The sequence below is a fragment of the Mauremys reevesii genome, linkage group 1 (assembly GCF_016161935.1).
Source record: "Mauremys reevesii isolate NIE-2019 linkage group 1, ASM1616193v1, whole genome shotgun sequence".
NCBI classification, from domain to species: Eukaryota; Metazoa; Chordata; order Testudines; family Geoemydidae; genus Mauremys; species Mauremys reevesii.
In genome coordinates, this window is record NC_052623.1 from 265,913,424 (window position 1) to 265,931,917 (window position 18,494).

Below are 18,494 nucleotides of genomic sequence, written 5' to 3' on the forward strand. Positions count from 1 at the left end.
CCCCAAGCATAGGAGCCAAGAGGGGACATGCCACTGCTTCCAGGAGCTGCAGAGCCACGGCAGGCAGGGAGCCTCCCTTAGCCCTGCTGTGCTGCCGACTGGACTTTTAACAGTCCAGTCAGCAGTGCTGACCAGAGCTGCCAGGGTCCCTTTTTTGACTGGGTATTCTGGTCCAAAACAGGACACCTGGCAACACTAAGCAATGCTGAGATTCAAGGCATCTAACTTTTTTAGGCACCAGGAACGTTACTGCGCTCCACAAAGAGTGACTTAGGCACCTGGGCTGCCTATACAATGAATAGGGAGAGAGAAGTGCCTTGTGATGATCCACAAAAGTGAACATGTTAGGCAGGGAGCTGCCTAAGCTAGCCCATGGGAAATGCTGACCATCAGTGTGTCGTAAGACCCAGCCCTCTCACCTGTGGTTAGGCACCTACATGGCTCCACACAAAATGGAGGTGGATGGGACTAGGGGAGGTGCCGGTGCCCACCTTATAACTTTTATCCAGGAGTGTCATAGGGTCTCACCCCCACTTTGAGCTTTTGGGTTCAAAGATGGGGACCCGCATGTATTCTCCCCCCACCCTAACCCTTAGGGTAGGTTTCCTTTTCGCTGCCACCACTCGATTGATTCGGTGAATCGAGACACCCCTCTGTTCCCCCCCCCTCCTCCTTCCAGAGACTTTCCTGGGGAAGCACAGATCAAATCACAGAGGGAGAAAGATTCCTTTCACTTCCCTCTCCCTTCCCTGCTTTCTCTGCTTGGAGACAACCCTTGTCTCCACAGAGTGACGCCTAGCTTCCTTCCCCTGAATCCACAGGTAAGGAACTTAACCAAGTCCTGAACCTAAAAGAGTTTATTAAAAGAATAAAAAAAGAAAAAAATACACAATCTCTATGAATCCAAGATAGACATTCATAGGATCTAATCTTATTAATCCCTGGAGAAATTTCTCCCTTTTCCTCAGTACAAACAATACAGGCAAAATTACAAATAATCAATACAAACACACAGAATTGCAGACACAGGATTCTTATGTGAAATTACCCAGTACTTCTAATACTCACTAGCTTGACTAGAAGAAATTAGTTCAGAAAGATGAGCAGACTTGATTAAGCGTCTGGGCTGGTGTAGTTCCAGACGGCTAAGAACACAGAACAAAGAACACAGAGACCCAAGTTCCCGCTCTCTGGGATTTTCAAATTCTCTTCCCTGATTGGTCCTTTGGTCAGGTGTTTCACCAGGTCTGTGTTAACCCTTTACAGGTAGAACTTAACCCTTAACTAACTACTTATGACAAGGAGTTAGAGCACTTATCTGGGAGGTGAGAGCCTAAGATTCAATCCCTGCACTCTGTCAGAGGGCAGAAAAGGATTTGAACAGGTGTCTCCCACCTCTCAGGAGAGTGTCTAACCACTAAGCTCTGGGATTTTTTGATGCACAACTCCCCTCAGTTTTGCCTGTTAAAGCTGTTCTCCTGTGGATAAATAATAAGAGTAACTGGAGCAGAGGGGACTGGCCTCCAGGGGTCCCCCATCTCCCAGATGGGTGCCCTGACCACTGGACAGAGTAATTCTCTTGGTGTCTGGCCCAATGACTATTTAAAATTATCCACAGTCAAACAATCATTGGTCCAGCAAGAGAGAGTGAGACACTGTAGTCCAATGGTTAGATCACCCATGTGGATGCTTAGAGTGAGGCAGCAGGACGCATGCCCAGAGGCAGAAACTTCGGTGCTAATAGAACTTTTATTCTCCAAACTTATCTGCTGAGTATTCAGCAGAAGTTTTGGGCATTGAAGTGGAACTTAAACCTGGCATTTAGGTGCCTAAATTTGGGCTTGGGGCATCTAAGTACCTTTGTGGAGCTGGGCCAGTGATTTCCCTACACCTCACCTCAATTTCCCCAATTCCCTCCCGCCCCCCCCCCCCCGCAGTTTTGTGAACTAGTTACATGACAATTTAGTGACTGTTTGGAAATTCGAATTGAAATTGAAACATTAATACACACTTTAAAAGCATATACAGTGTATGATAAAAATATGTGTATCTGAAAAAGTATAATAGATTTGAAAAGTATGAACATAGACTAGCTTCCTTATACAGCTGTTGTTTTTTATGACAACGTCAGTGCATTCATTTCGGTGATGTTGGCCAACCTAATAATTTCAAATGATGATTTGTAAGCAACGTCTAAATGAGCTCTCCCTGACAGCTAGTGATGAGCTGGGGCTGGGGGGAAGGCTTCAGGACCAGATTGTATTTACATTCACACCTAATCTACCTAGGTATCCAGCAAACAACAGCTGTGTTGCCCAACTGATAGATTTTGGCTGGGGTTGGGTTACAGATCACTTGAATGCGGAGCGGGGGGGCGGCGGGGGGGGAATGAAATGTTCTTATTGTATGAGTAAAGGGCAGTAGAACTGTACTTAGCCTGTGCTGATTGAGGGCATCAAGAGAGGGGGTGGGGACCTGTCCCTCTCCACTGTTTAAAGACAGGGCTGATTAGGCTCCATAGATAGTCTTTTGTTCTGTTAAGTGACCACTGCAGCTGAAATCACTGATAATCAGGTCTAAATGCTTAGTCCTGCTGTGGGGACAGTGTTTCTGTGGAAGAGATGGCCCAGACTGCACTAGTAGGGAGGTTACCCCACTGAGAGCTCAGCTGAAATCACTGAGAGCTGGGTGGAACCTCAAGAGACCAACTCGCAGAGGTCACAGTAGCAGGTGGCAGCAGAAGATGACTGTGCAGGGCCATTGGCAACAGAACAATGGAGTGAACGGTGGCACAATGAACATCAGTGGCCAGTGAACAGTGAGCAGCTGGAGGAACCAGCAAGGTGCCTTCTTGCCCCCCACCTGGGAGATGTACTCATGTGAAAGCACCTCTGAACTCTGAGTCTCCACTGACCAAGGACAACACTGGTGAGTGGGGTGCGGTGAAAGGAAAAGTGTTAAACAAACATTTGTTTGTTGGACTATATTTTAGTGACTTTGCTCCAGAATGCTAGATTTGTGACTGGGAATGGAAACTTATCTTGGCCTACTAAGAAACATATTTTTAAAATGCATTATTTGCCAAGGTTGTTGTCTCACATTGTTGCAACCTTGAGAGGTCATTATGTTGGGGAGTTTCTGTACTAAACATTTTTATTATTATAATTAATTTTTACATAAGAATGGTCATACTGGGTCAGACCAAAGGTCCATCTAGCCCAGTATCCTGTCTACCGACAGTGGTCAAGGCCAGGTGCTTCAGAGGGAATGAACAGAACAGGTAACAATCAAGTGATCCACCTCCTGTTGCCCATTCCCAACTTCTGGCAAACAGGCTAGGGACACTCAGAGCATGGTGTTGCATCCCTCCCCATCCTGGCTAATAGCCACTGATGGACCTATTCTCCAGGAATTTATCTAGTTCTTTTTTTAATCCTGTTATAGTTTTGGTCTTCACAGCATCCCCTGGCAAAGAGGTCCCTGGGTTGACTTTATGTTGTGTGAAGAAGTACTTCCTTTTGTTTTTTTAAATTTCATTGGGTGACGGCTAGTTCTTGTGTTATGTGAAGGATTAAATAACATTTCTTTATTCACTTTCTTCACACCAGTCAAGATTTTATAGACCTCTATCGTATCCCCCCATAGTCATCTCTTTTCTAAGCTGAAAATTCCCAGTCATTTTAATTTCTCCTCATGTTTCATACCCCTAATCATTTTAGCTGCCCATCTCTGTACCTTTTCCAATTCCAATATATCTTTTTGGGGATGGGGTGACCAGATCTGCACACAGTATTCAAGGTGTGCACATACCATGGATTTATATAGAGGCAATATGATATTTTCTATCTTATTATCGATCCCTTTCTTAATGATTCACAACATTCTGTTTGCTTTTTTGACTGCCGCTGCACATTGAGTGGATGTTTTCTGAGAACTATCCACAATGACTCCAAGATCTCTTTCTTGAGTGGTAACAGGTAGTTCAGACCCCATCATTTTGTATGTGTAGTTGAGATTGTTTTCCAATGTGCATTACTTTGCATTTATCAACATAGAATTTCATCTGCCATTTTGTTGCCCAGTCACCCAGTTTTGTGAGATCCCTTTGTAACTTTCACAGTCTGCCTGGGACTTAACTATCTTTGAATCATCTGCAGATTTTGCCACCTCACTGTTTACCCATTTTTCCAGATCATTTATGAATATGTTGACCAGTACTGGTCCCAGTACCAACCCTTCAGGGATACCACTATTTATCTCTCTCCATTCTGAAAGCTGATAATTTATTCCTACCCTTTGTTTCCTATCTTTTAACCAGTTACTGATCCATGTAAGGACTTCCCTCTTATCCCATGATGGTTTACTTTTCAAAAGTAAATTTAAATTAAATGCATTTTTTTTAATTTATATTTTTTTTAGAAATCTAGACCTATTATGTGTGTTAGTGCAACTTGCATTATCCTTATGTTAAATTTGTATTATCCTAACAAAACATTTACTTTATCCATATCTCTTTTATATATCTCACCAGCCCTGACACACACACCCTGTAAATTCGAATACCGCCCCCTTAATTTCAATTCCTGGGAAAACCACTGAGCTGGGCCATAGTATCTAGTGTCCTCCTGATGTATGCTGTCACCACAAGATGATGCAACATCTTTTCACCACACCAGAGCAAGATGTGGGATGACAGCCATCAGAACTGGGGAGCAGGGCCTCCTCTCTTGTGCCAAATGAACAGAGGTTAAGGCCAGACAGGCCCATTAGCTCATCTAGTCTGCGGAGCACAGGCCATTTCAGGTCACCCAACGGTTCCTGTTCTGAGCCCCATAACTTACCGTCAGATCAGTATGTCCCACGTTCTTTAGCTGCCATTGAATTCCACCTCACCACTATGTTCATATCCTTCCCCTAATCTTATTTATGTGACTACTTTGATGCTGCTCCTACACCTGGACCTCCCTTCTTATCAGAGTTCACCAGGCATCAACCGTTCACGTCCCTTCCCTCAGGAGCCTGCCACTGTATACAGACACCAGTAAGAATGCTGAACCCGTTGCCTCTCAAACCCAGGAACTATGTGAATTGGTGTGCTGTGTCTGATTGGTGGGCTTTCTTTTGACTAAGTGGTTAAAGCAGACTAAAGTAAGAGCTAGTCCATTGCATCGGCTGGATGTAGAGCTGCCGGTGTGGTGTTCTGCTCCTTTCACCGCTGCATTCCCAGGAGATCCCTGAACTGAGCTGTATCGTTCCCCAGCCCTACCCCCATCCCTTCCACACAGCTGCGTACCTGCGTCTCCTGTCCGGGGCCTGTACAGTAGGGGCCACCCGACGTTCTGCTCCTTTCACCGCTGTGGTTTCCAATCCCAGGAGAGCTCTGCAATTCAGGGTTCTCCCGGGAACCGCAGCAGCAAAAGGAGCAGAACCTCATGCCGGCAGCTCCTCTGGCACAGCTGTACCACTCCTAGCCTTGCCCTCCTGGAATCAGGACTCAGGAGACACAGCTGTGTGGAAGGGCAGGGGGCGGTACAGCTGCGCCGGAGGAGCTGCCGGCGTGGGGCCGCCTGGTGGCCCCACGTTCTGCTCCTTTCGCCACTGCGGTTCTGGAGAGCCCTGCGGTTCAGAAGTCTCCAGCACAGCAGGAGGAGGACAGAGTCTCCAGGTAATATGGGATAGATAATGGGGAGGGGTGAGGAGGGGGAGAGCGCGGGGCCCTGGGCTGGACTCAGGTGGGGCAGGGTCACATGAGGAGTTAAATGGGGGGGTCACATGGGGAGGTTCCCCCCGCCCCTCTTAGCTGGTGCAGCGTACCGGTAAGAAATGAATTCTACGTGCACCACTGCCTATCCCCAAAGAGACTGACAGCCAGCAAAACACCTGTGGTATTTGTGTGCCGATTCATAGGCAGTGTGTGGAGCTATGAATTGTTTTCCCAGCTGCCCTCCCCATCATGCAGTACCAGGAAGGGAGCAGGCACTCACGGGGCCATTTGGTTTCCCATGGATTCTGCCAGTGGCAAGATCTGTCCCTTTACTCCTGGAAAGAAGGGACAGCTGAAAGTGGCTTCCTTTCTGTCTACCCCTCTATACAGATGAGGAAACCAGATCTTCCTGCAGGAGACAGGAAATGCATAAGGAATTCCCAGTGTAGATAATCTTTTTTCTCCTCTCAGGTGCCAGTGCTGGGCCATCTACTAGCAGGAATGCTTGGCGCCCCTGAATCTCCCTGCTAGAGCTGTCTGAAAAGTGCACATGCAGTTTTGTGGAAAACGTTGAAGCTGTGCTCAGTTAGCAGGGCTCTACGCAGACCTTATTTTAAAAAAAATCATATTAAAATGGTTATCAAAGTAATTATTTGTTTAAACAAAAAATGTCAGGATTTTTTTTTTAAGTCAATTCTGATAACTCATGATTGGTGGGGAAAAAAGGGTTTAGAAAATGGTGACAATTTTTCATTAAAATGCCCTTTTTAAAAAAAAAAGAGAGAGGCCAGTTTTCAAGGTGGAGGAAACTTTTCATTTGAGAAATTTCAATCAGTTCTGCTCCTGGGCAGCCAATTGCTGCTCCCACTTGAGAGTCCCTCATCTGATGAGTCCTCCCTTCCCCGGGCAAAGAAAAGGAGATGCTCTGAGGGAGCTGCTCTTCGAAGCACTGCTCCGTACTTACACTGCTGCTTGGCGCCCTACCTTGATGGGCTGATGTCAAAACACAGACCTCTGCAAAGGCACTCTTGTGTCGCCGCTGAACTGCTGGCTTAGTTGAAGACACCGGCCCGTTAGAGTTACTTACTGGTTAAGCATCTATACCTTATTAGATTAACATCATGGCATAGGCCTCTGAGCTCACTGGTTCAGTACCTCTAACTTGCTGGCCTGACATTAAGGGGCAGCCCTCTGTGAGGTCATTGGATCAACAGCATTAGCTTTTCTGGACCGACATGAAGGTCCTGACATTTGTAAGGTTATTGTCTACGTCAGGCTATCTTGCTGGGCTATTGTTGAGGCAAAGTTTGAAGTTCTTGGCTCAGCATCTCAAGTTTGATGGACTAGCCTCCAAGCTAACACTTACTCAGCACTTCCGCCTTGTTGGTCTGATGTCATTGGCATAAGCCTCTCTGATGTCTGTCTGTGCAGAGGAGTCTCTGAGATTACCTTCTCAGCACCGCTATCTTAGTGGGCTGATGGCAAGGCGTGGGCCTCTCTCAGTTCCACTTGGTCAGCAGATGAGCTGCTTGGAGCAGGAAACTTGACATCTCTTGTGTCTTATACCGCACTCAAGTACATGGTCTGTGCTTAACAAATTATAGCTATGACAAGGTCCCCCACAGAAGCTGCTCCTTGAGAGGTAAGGAAGGGAAGTTCTCATTTGCATCATGGGCGCGGATAGCTCAGTGGTTTTAACATTGGCCTTCTAAACCCAGGGTTGTGAGTTCAATCCCTAAGGGGGCCATTTAGAGTACTGGGGTAAAAATCTGTCTGGGGATTGGTCCTGCTTTGAGAAGGGGGTCAGACTACATGACCTTCTGAGGTCCCTTCCAACCCTAAACTTCTATGATTCTATGGTGTCTCCTGGGAGGTTATAAAAAAGTCTGTGTAAAGGAAAATATGAGAACAGACCTAGTGATCCCCATAATGTGAAATGGAGGGTTTCATACCAATATCTGCTTCCAAAGAAAAGGATAAAAAAAATGGAGGGTGGGGAAAGAATGACTCTGGAGATCTCAAAGCGTTGTTGTTGTTATTATTATGACACAGGGCTATGCATAGATACTAACTGTGCAGGCAACTGTTATGTGGTCCAGCCATTGCTCATGTAGCATGATAGACAACCAAACCTGTTTGATTAGGATACCAGTCATGGCCAGGATCTCTAGTGTGCATATAACAGTTTGAAAGTACCCTAGGCATTTTAAGGTCTTGTGTGCAGGACAACTCCTCTAATCCTTAGTGCTGTACTGGGACACACTCTGAAGGGAGGTCTGTTTAACATCTCTCCCTCCAGATGGTGCAGCTGTCAAGCCGCTCAGAGCAACCAAGGGGAAAGTACTATTTAATCTTCTGTTTTCTTTCCAACTGCTTGTTTCCACCACACATTTCTTCCAGGCACTCTTGCTAGACTTCCCTACCCTGGGATAGCCATACGTGACCACAAACTCAGGCTCTGTGAGAGAACTAGTCTCTGATAATTTTGGCATTGAGCACTTAAGCCTCCCCTCAGTCTTGGAGGGTGGGTGTCTATTTCCCCCCAGTCGTGGTTCTACCTCAAGCTAAGAAGAAATGGTTCAGGAAGGCTTTGCTCCCTAAAGAAACTAGTGATGTAATTATAAGAAGTCCTGGCTGTGCTGGAAGTCACATTACTCAGTAAAAAGGCAATTTCATGCAAGACAATTGTCTGTAATTTGAGGGGCAAAGTCACATGACCTCAGCCTTCTGAAAGCAACAGAGAGCCAACTTCTTCAGAAAGGAGGCTGGGAAAGGTCAGCTGAAGCTCCTCTGAACCAATCAAAAGCCAAAGGCAGAAGCTAGCATGGAAGGCGATGGCAGATTACCCAAAAAAACTCAGTTGTCTCCTGCTTAGCAGTGCATAATTTGGAGACTTAAGGGACTGATTCTCAGTTACACTACAATTGATAGAGTGGAAACAGCACTCTGAGAATCTCCTCCAAGCAAACATGTAGGTGAGTGGATGAAGCAGTAGCATTAGAGGGGGTTATTTTTTTTGACTTGCTTCCACTGATATCTTACTCTCTATACCTGCTGCTGAGAATGGTGATTTGGAGTCTGAACACTTTAAAGAGATCACAGTCAGTGCCACAGAAGGGACCATCAAGGACTCAAGGTGTTGTAGGTTAATACACAGAGGCCTGGTTTTCCCCTTTCTGTTATATTGCAAGTGGAACATATTGAGTGGTCTCAAGCCAGTGGCTTTTTGTGCAAGGCAGAGCTGGGAGGAGAGGTGGCCAGAATCCACCACACTCCAGCTATTCACTGCTTCCAGGGGAAGCAGCACATACGTAAGAGCAGCCTTGTGGCTGCTCTAGCTTGCACTGGAGAGCAGGCAGGCCATTGGCTACCCCACAACCAGGGAGCACAAATCTCACTCAAGCCCCTTTTCTCCTTCCTACCCCCATTCCTGCCCTACCCTCTGTGCCCGCAGGAACAGAGTAACTGAGCATCAGCACCTCAGCTGAAATTCAAAACAGATGGACTTTAGTCCTGCTTTAAACAGAAATCTCTACACAACCTTTATCTGTGGAGCTTCTACGGGGCCTCCATGATATCCTGGTTGTTACATATATTGTGCCAGGAGAGAGAGCAGCCTGCTTTTGTTGCCTTTACTGGACTCCTTACACATGTGCATAGCTCACACGAATAATATTGCTACAGCACTAGACAGAGTTAGATAAGTGAGTGTGAAAATTGAAGGAAGTTCTCCTATAAAACAGGCTGTCCAAGACCCTCCTGTTCCCCACCATACATATGCACCCTCCCCATGCTGTTTAAAGCTCACCTGTAAGGACAAACTGCTGATTTGAAAATGGGTGTGCTGCTGTTAAATCAGAGTTCAGTCTGGCAGTCATGCCATGTGGATTTAGTCATGTCGTCTTTGCGAATGCAGATCTCGTCAATGGGATAGGACCATCTCCCTCTCCCTGGGGATAAATAAAGGAAAATGAGCCTGACGCAGGCATACAAATCACAGCACAATTTCTCTAGGAAATCCTCCCTCCCTTCCCCACAGCCGTAACACACCAAAGTCAGAAACCAAGTCAGGCCCTCAAGTAGCAGGGACTACCAACCAGGATGGATACCAGCATGGGGGTGGGGGAGGGATGTCATTTTGTTTTTGACTTGCTTCCATTGATATCTTACTCTCTACCCCAGCTGTTGGGAACTGTGATTTGAAGTCTTAGTGCTCTAAAGAGATCACAGCCATTGCCACAAAAGGGACTATCACCGGGAACTCGGGGTGCAGTAGGTTAATACATAAAGGCCTAGTTTCCATTTTCTGTTACATTGCAAGTGGAATGTGTTGAGTCATCTAAAGCCAGTGCTTTTTGTCCAAATCCCAGCACGTATAGTTGAGTCTGACAGCAGGAATGCTGTGCACTAATAGCTCAGGACATGGCTGATGGTAGCCTAAAAGCTCCCACTAGAATCCATAGCACCTTGTGCAGAGGCTAAATGCAAAGCAAATGGGTCTGAGTGAACAGGCGATTCCAAATTGTATCCCAGATGGCTGTCACCTGCTGTGCCCTCAAAAGACAGGCTGCTCCCTTCTCGCTCTCTTTGTTTGTATATATAAATCTCTAGCTTAGTGACTCCAGGGGCTTGGAGCCCTTTCTGCTTTGGCCTGCCACTGATGTTCACAGCACCTGTGGCCATTTTCTTTGCAGACCAGGGCTTTTTCTTTGGGAAGGAGACGACTAAGCCACTATACAGAACTATAAGGATAATAGTGCGTATCTCTCCAGGGCCTTTCGTTCCAAACGAAACCCAAAGCTTTTAACAGCACTCTGGCATGTATCTAAACTTCAAGCTGGAGTGTCATTTCCAGCCCCGGGAGCTATCCCTCCACTAGCTCTGGTGAGCTAACATACTAAATATAGTGTAGCTGTAGCGGCAGCCACCTGAGTACATACCTAGCGTCATGAACGCGCCGCCTACAGATTTTGGGGCCTCTAGCCCCTCACACTAATTTTGAATGCACTTGCTCAATCAGAGTTAGCACGAATCTATCTCCTTGAGCTGGCAATTACACAACTTGAAGTGTAGACATACCTACAGGCAGCATCTGTAATCTGTCTGCTTAGCTATCGCTGGAGTAGTTGCACAGCTGGATGCTTTAAAGAGATCACAGTCAGTGCCACAGAAGGGACCATCAAGGACTCAAGGTGTAGTAGGTTAATACACAGAGGCCTGGTTTTCTCCTTTCTGTTATATTGCAAGTGGAACATATTGAGTGGTCTCAAGCCAGTGGCTTTTTGTGCAAGGCAGAGCTGGGAGGAGAGGTGGCCAGAATCCACCACACTCCAGCTATTCACTGCTTCCAGGGGAAGCAGCACATACATAAGAGCAGCCTTGTGGCTGCTCTAGCTTGCATTGGAGAGCAGGCAGGCCATTGGCTACCCCACAACCAGGGAGCACAAATCTCACTCAAAGCCCCTTTTCTCCTTCCTACCTCCATTCCTGCCCTACCCTCTGTGCCCGCAGGAACAGAGTAACTGAGCATCAGCACCTCAGCTGAAATTCAAACAGATGGACTTTAGTCCTGCTTTAAACAGAAATCTCTACACAACCTTTATCTGTGGAGCTTCTACGGGGCCTCCATGATATCCTGGTTGTTATATATATTGTGCCAGGAGAGAGAGCAGCCTGCTTTTGTTGCCTTTACTGGACTCCTTACACATGTGCATAGCTCACACGAATAATATTGCTACAGCACTAGACAGAGTTAGATAAGTGAGTGTGAAAATTGAAGCAAGTTCTCCTATAAAACAGGCTGTCCAAGACCCTCCTGTTCCCCACCATACATATGCACCCTCCCCATGCTGTTTAAAGCTCACCTGTAAGGACAAACTGCTGATTTGAAAATGGGTGTGCTGCTGTTAAATCAGAGTTCAGTCTGGCAGTCATGCCATGTGGATTTAGTCATGTCGTCTTTGCCAATGCAGATCTCGTCAATGGGATAGGACCATCTCCCTCTCCCTGGGGATAAATAAAGGAAAATGAGCCTGACGCAGGCATACAAATCACAGCACAATTTCTCTAGGAAATCCTCCCTCCCTTCCCCACAGCCGTAACACACCAAAGTCAGAAACCAAGTCAGGCCCTCAAGTAGCAGGGACTACCAACCAGGCTGGATACCAGCATGGGGGTGGGGGAGGGATGTCATTTTGTTTTTGACTTGCTTCCATTGATATCTTACTCTCTACCCCAGCTGTTGGGAACTGTGATTTGAAGTCTTAGTGCTCTAAAGAGACCACAGCCATTGCCACAAAAGGGACTACCACCGGGAACTTGGGGTGCAGTAGGTTAATACATAAAGGCCTAGTTTCCATTTTCTGTTACATTGCAAGTGGAATATGTTGAGTCGTCTAAAGCCAGTGCTTTTTTGTCCAAATCCCAGCATGTATAGTTCAGTCTGACAGCAGGAACGCTGTGCACTAATAGCTCGGGACACGGCTGATGGTAGCCTAAAAGCTCCCACTAGAATCCATAGCACCTTGTGCAGAGGCTAAATGCAAAGCAAATGGGTCTGAGTGAAAAGGCAATTCCAAATTGTATCCCAGATGGCTGTCACCTGCTGTGCCCTCAAAAGACAGGCTGCTCCCTTCTCGCTCTCTTTGTTTGTATATATAAATCTCTAGCTTAGTGACTCCAGGGGCTTGGAGCCCTTTCTGCTTTGGCCTGCCACTGATGTTCACAGCACCTGTGGCCATTTTCTTTGCAGACCAGGGCTTTTTCTTTGGGAAGGAGACGACTAAGCCACTATACAGAACTATAAGGATAATAGTGCGTATCTCTCCAGGGCCTTTCGTTCCAAACGAAACCCAAAGCTTTTAACAGCACTCTGGCATGTATCTAAACTTCAAGCTGGAGTGTCATTTCCAGCCCCGGGAGCTATCCCTTCACTAGCTCTGGTGAGCTAACATACTAAATATAGTGTAGCTGTAGCGGCAGCCACCTGAGTACATACCTAGCGTCATGAACGCGCCGCCTACAGATTTTGGGGCCTCTAGCCCCTCACACTAATTTTGAATGCACTTGCTCAATCAGAGTTAGCACGAATCTATCTCCTTGAGCTGGCAATTACACAACTTGAAGTGTAGACATATCTACAGGCAGCATCTGTAATCTGTCTGCTTAGCTATCACTGGAGTAGTTGCACAGCTGGATACAGGAATCGTCTCATCTACCAATTAAAGGGGCCCACCTCAGAGATGGACTTGTTTAAGAGCACATGGGACTACTGCCCAAGTCGTTCTGTGCAGGAAGTGAAGCATCCTAGGTCTAACGGAGACAGCAGTAATATAATGAATAGCTAGGAGAAGGCTAAGCAAGTGTGCCCATTTACTAAGTCATGCTTCAATAACAGATGGGTATTACAATTTAAAACAACAATGGATTCAAAATAGATAATAAACCAGAATACCTTATCATTAGTGAAACATTAATAACGTGCTCCAGCCCAGACAAGACGCACAGACGGACAGCCTCTGCTCTGAAGCACTTCCAATCTAAAACAGACCTACAAAGAATGTGCTGGAAAACTGCTGGGGGAACCATGTTAAGGATTTTTTAACCTATGAATTTGCATCTGGTGGATATCACAAAGTCCATCTTTAGGAAGGATTTTACTGAAGAAAAAGAGTGTGGTGGCTTCATGAACTGGGACTAGGAGGTCATTTCATTTACAGAGGGAGCATGGAAAAAAATCATGGTGCCAAGAGTGGAAGGAGACTAAGCAGCTGTTAAGCCTGCCTTTGTTGATAGACCGGAGAAGAGCTTACAATACGTTGAGTAGATCTGAGATGTTGGACACAGAATTATGTAAGAGCATGAAAGTGAGGATGAGCAGTTTAAACTTGATGTGCTGTGATTAACCTGTGGAACTCACTGACACATGATATTCCTGAGACAAAAAGCATATAAGATTTTTTTTAAGGGTACTAAGACGACTAGCTGCTGAAATGAGAGTAGCCATACTAAAAGGCCTCACTATCCCCCTACAACAGGTCATAAATGGATTATCAGTGGGATCAGGCCCTGTTCCTCCCTTCCTGCCCACTGTAAAGCAGTGAAAAATGAGCAACTTTTTGAAGTTCATGGAATTAGCTATTGTCCAAGGAAAGAGACCTGCCTTGATAGCCCATTGGTAGCAATTTCTGCAGTTTTCTTTTCTTTCCAGCTGTGCTTTACCTTCACGCTTTCTCTCTGTCCCATTTAGTTTTCCTCCTCCTCTGCCCGCTCAAAGTAAATACGTGACATCGTGCATCCCTCAAAGGGGTTTCCTCCGAGTGGCTTGACTATTCCTGTATATGTTCATCCAGTGGAAGGGGTGAGTGAGACGAGACAGAACCACTCTGACATATCAGCTACTCGCTAGATAACCCAAGAGCTCACAAAGAGCCAGCAGGACGGGACTGCTCTCACGTAGGCCCTAGGCAGAGCCCCGCTACTGCGTTAGCATGATGTCAATACCAGTGATTTTCCACCCCTACGGTGGAATGGTAGGAGAATCTACTGTGGAATTTGGAAAGGGGGGGAGCAGATGAGAAAGGGATAGAGTAAATGAGGTTCCCGTTCTTGCACCAGGAGTTCCAAACAAATCCCATCAGCCCACAGAGCTGCTGTTCAGATAAGCAAGGAGGCACAGAGAAACAGCAGCTAACACTAGAAGCTAAGAGGGCTTCCAGCCCACACTATTCAATTGTTTCAGTGTGTGACCCAGGCCACAACAAGCCTATAATATTAGATCAGGGCCCCTGCATGCTATATTTGTACCACGTAGGCTGACCAGATGGCCTGATTTTATAGGGACAGTCCTGATTTTGGGGTCTTTTTCTTATATAGGGGCCTATTACCCCCCACCCCTGTCCCGATTTTTCACATTTGCTGTCTGGTCATACTAGTACTGCGCTTCCCGGGGGAAACAGTGGCGAAAACAATCCATCACCAACTAGTGCAACTCTTGGTGCTACTAAGTCGCCATTTTCCCCAGTAAGAGCTGAGGCAGCAGGATCGATTGGATAAGGGGGATGAAGCACAGACATGGCTCATCACCATGACTTGAACGCGCATTGTAGTTTGAATGCATGGCAATCATGCTGGACAATCACCATAATACCTGTGGACACATGCAAGAGCCTAGACTGCACGACATACCAGGGAGGTGCCTCTGTTTGCTACTGTTCACCATAAAAGGCAGCGTCAGTGCTGCCTGGGGTGGCAGAAGATGCATGTTTTGCTTGTATCTTTATGGAGTGAGGGCAGCCAAGCTGGGGAAGGACCTTGATGCAACTCAGCCAAGCGTCTATAAAACAGCTCTTTAAAAAGCCACAAAGTCACCTTTGCTGACATTTGCAAAGGGATTATATGCAAGTCACAGGACTGAGAGATGGACCCTGCCATGATTAGGGTCACAGAGGCAGGGAGAGAATTTATGTGCTAACAAACAGGCCTGCATGGCTCTCTCTTTCGCACACACACTTGGCTAGACACATTTATGAGCCTTTGTGAGACCAGTCTGACCTGGACTTCTCTTTCCATTTCTTTGTCATGTCTAGGACGGACACATACACCCCTCTGCCTATCCCCTATTGCCTCTGGCCTGAGTCTCCACGTCCATGCAGCGTGACCATAATCTGTAACTATGCTGAGCAGGCAGCATTTTACGTCACTTTGCACTGGTTTCAGGGCAATGGGGCGGCACCCTTTTGTCTAGCAACCACCACGGAGCAGGCTCTGTGCTCTTGGGACATTGCCCAGACCCCAAACTGGGCTCAAACAGTCGCAGCATGTTCAAATATCCGCAAATGGATGAGGGTTCAGGTGTTTGGGCTGAAGAAATGACTGATGTTCCTCACATCAGCTGCACCCGGTGGGACAAAGCCAGGTACAGCGCCCACAAGGTGTTGTATTGGTCTCACCCTATAACATAACTAACCGTCTCCATCCTCGCCTGCACCGACCCAGTGAGCCACACCGCCGCATTTAGTCTCTAACGTGCAGGCCAGTGCTACCCGTCGCTGGAGGAGGAAATTCACGAAGCAAGAGGACTGTCCATGGGGTAGGTGAGTGAGGCCCAGCAATCAGCATGTTGAGTAGGTTTTAAAGTGAAAGCTACCGCCTGAGCCTGTCCAAAAATCATAGCTAGTGAACTCTGTGGGGCTGGGCCTGTCCTATGTGTATAGTGCCCAGCCCAGCGCAGCCCTTCTCACCAACTGGGGTGCTTCCCTGCTACCACACTACAGACAAATGGGTGACTGGCTTTCTGCCAAGCCAAGGGGGCATGCCTGAGGTGAGCTTAGCATTGGTCAGGGCCGCCCCAGGCCCTGGGCCCCACAGGGGCCCCCACGAGAGTTTTTCGGGGCCCCTGGAGCAGGGTCCTTCACTCGGTCCGGGGGGCCCGGAAAACTCTTGCGGGGCCGGGCCCAGGAGCTTCTTCCGCTCCCGGTCTTCGCCGGCGGGGGGTCCTTCTGCTCCGGGGCGGAAGGACCCCCCGCTGGCGAATTACCGCCGAAGCGGGACCCGCCGTCGAAGTTCAGCTCGGTCTTCGGCGGTAATTCGGCGGCGGGGGGCCCTTCCGTTCCGGGACCCGCCGCCAAATTACCGCCGAAGACTGGGCTGCACTTCGGCGGTGGGTCCCGCTTTGGCAGTAATTCAGCGGTGGGAGGGCCCCCGACGTGGGTCTTTGGGACACTTTGGCGGCGGGTCCTGGAACGGAAGGGACCCCCGCTGCTGAAGACCCCAGGCCCCCGGAATCCTCTGGGCTGCCCTGGCATTGGTCCCTACTAGCTTGGCTGCGGAGGGTAGAGACTCACTTCACCGAATAGAACTGCAGCTTATGCTGAGTACGCAGCAAGTAGTCAGACACAACACAGCCAGCGTCAAGCCCCCCTTCTCCATTACACTGCCCTAAATGAACATAGCCATAGATGGCTGCTGGCCCACTGGGAATGATATAAGCAGCTGCCTTAGCTGCAGAATTTAGCTTCCCCACCAAGCTTAGCTTTGTAGCCAAAAGCAGTGGCTGTTGTCGCTGGCAGGGAATCTTATTGTGTTCAGCTGACAATCCTAGGCCCATATTTAACACGCTGCTCTTCCTGCAGTGGCTGGTGCACCCCGAGCCAGAATGCGCAGGCTGCTAGTGGTCTGACTGAGACAAGGTCCAAGCAGACTGTACCCTCATCTAGGTGGCAAGAGGGAATTCAGTGACCCTTCCAGCTAGTTACCAATGCCAGATTCTGAAAGGTTGAGTTCCCAGACAGGAATGCTGGTCATGACCCGGGACTGGAGTGGTGGGAATTTATAAAGGGAGCAAAGTAAGAAATACTCCCTGTTCCATCAAGGACTTCACCCCTACTCTGCTCTGAGAGGCAGAGGGTTTTTGGCCCTCTGAGCTGAATGGAGAAGGAGCAGGACCACCCCAGGTAGGCTTCTGTATTTTAAGGAAAGTGAGGGCTTAGCCACTGCTGATTTCACTCACACTGAAGTAGGGAATGCGCGCTAAGATATTTAGAGCCCCTACTACTATCATACTGAGCCCCTTGCTCTCTTCAATGTATTTATCCTCACAACAGCTCTGTGAGGTAGGGAAACACTACCATCCCGAGACGCAGTGAAACTAAGTGACTTGCCCAAGGTCACACAGGAAGTCTGTGGCAGAGCAGGCAATTGCACTTGGGCCTTCAAAGTCTTAGGCTAACCACTGGCCTATCCTTCCTCCATTGCAGGTTTTAACCATTTGCCTGCCAGCTACATCCCCCTATTGCCCTCTTGAACTAGGAGTTGCATTTCTTTTGTTGCCATGTTTCAGTTTACATAAGAAATGTGCTGCCGTTAGAAAGTACAGTGTCACCCTCAGTTCTCTGCAGAAGCAGCATCAGCCAAGCATCTGTGAAAGGAAGAACCCACGCTGGGCCAAGGAGAATCCCCAGCCCAGCAGTGGCCACAGAGTTTGGGCAAGGAAACCACACAGCATAGTCAGGGACCTAGAATTCAGCTGAGGTGGAGTTTTAAAGGCCAATAAGCCTGTAAATCTGTGCTGGTATTTGAGCAGGGGTAGAGTTGAGGTTGTCTTCCCCCATACACAAATATAAGGGCCTTTTATTGCTCCATCGGGCAGCTTGATTTCCGCTATACCATACAGACGCCAAGTGCCTCTCAAGACGTTAACTGGTACCACAGGGGCAGTGTCCTGTGATGGTCACAGAGAGGAAATGCTGGGTGTTTTCTACTCTCTCCTTTTGCCACCTCCCCTGCGTCTCATCTAGGCACTTCTCAAAAGTAAGAAGCAGACACAGACTCCAGTACAGCAAGCATATTTATTTACTGTGAAACACACTATTCATCACCCAGCGCGATGGAAATTCAAATGCGTAGCAGCAGCTTCTGGGGATCAAGAGAGTCCTACACTTTCTCCTGAGAGTTTTTGCTAATGAGAGTTTAGCAACTAGTGACACACTTGCCAGCCCCCAGAGGCTGAAGGGCTGTGCTTATTCCTAGAATTGGCATAATACCATTGGTGGCAATGCAAGCTCCCCACTGTAACCTGCTAACATGTCTCATCCCTGCTCTTGAGAGACTGTCACCCGCTCTAAGGGGAAGTGGGATGCTCCCCACAGCCCATTCACTCCTTTGGTAGCTCATGTGAGGCTGCTAAGTTCTTCCAAACTAGTGACTTTGACACCTTACAGAGACCTGATTTTCAGAGGGCAGGAGCTCAGCGCTTCCTGACAATCAGGCCCCTTTATGGTATCTGCGGTGG

The 18,494-nt window shown here is 47.7% G+C and overlaps 1 protein-coding gene across 9 annotated transcripts in view; it reads left to right on the top strand.

The window, feature by feature from the left end:
- The window catches only part of LOC120371203 (apolipoprotein L6-like), a 71,917-nt gene that overhangs the window by 14,257 nt on the left and 39,166 nt on the right, over nucleotides 1-18,494 (top strand). The gene's annotated exons all lie outside the window — the stretch shown is intronic.